The sequence below is a fragment of the Plasmopara halstedii genome (assembly GCF_900000015.1).
Source record: "Plasmopara halstedii genome assembly, contig: Scaffold_110, whole genome shotgun sequence".
Lineage (NCBI taxonomy): Eukaryota > Oomycota > Peronosporomycetes > Peronosporales > Peronosporaceae > Plasmopara > Plasmopara halstedii.
In genome coordinates, this window is record NW_020187031.1 from 1,931,925 (window position 1) to 1,932,288 (window position 364).

Genomic DNA, 364 nt, shown 5'->3' on the forward strand with positions numbered 1-364 from the left:
ATCAAGCAAATTATCCCCAATTTGATCCACCCTGATCAAAAGGGATTCGTCAAGGGCCGCTCGATTCACCATCATGTGCGATTTCTCGCGGATCTGCAGAAATTGGTGACAAGTCGAGACGAAGAAGCTTAAGCCCTGTTCTTGGACTTTGAAAAAGCATTCGATCGAGTGAAGTGGGACTATATGCTCCGTGTGCTCGAACGAATGGGTTGTGGTTCAAATTTTACAAAGTGGGTGCAATTGCTGTACACCGATTCACAAGCCCACCTTGCCATCAACCAAAACATCTAGCCAGCATTGTATCCAACAAGAGGAGTAAAACAAGGAGATCCGCTTTCTGCGCTTCTCTTCCTGCTCACTATCG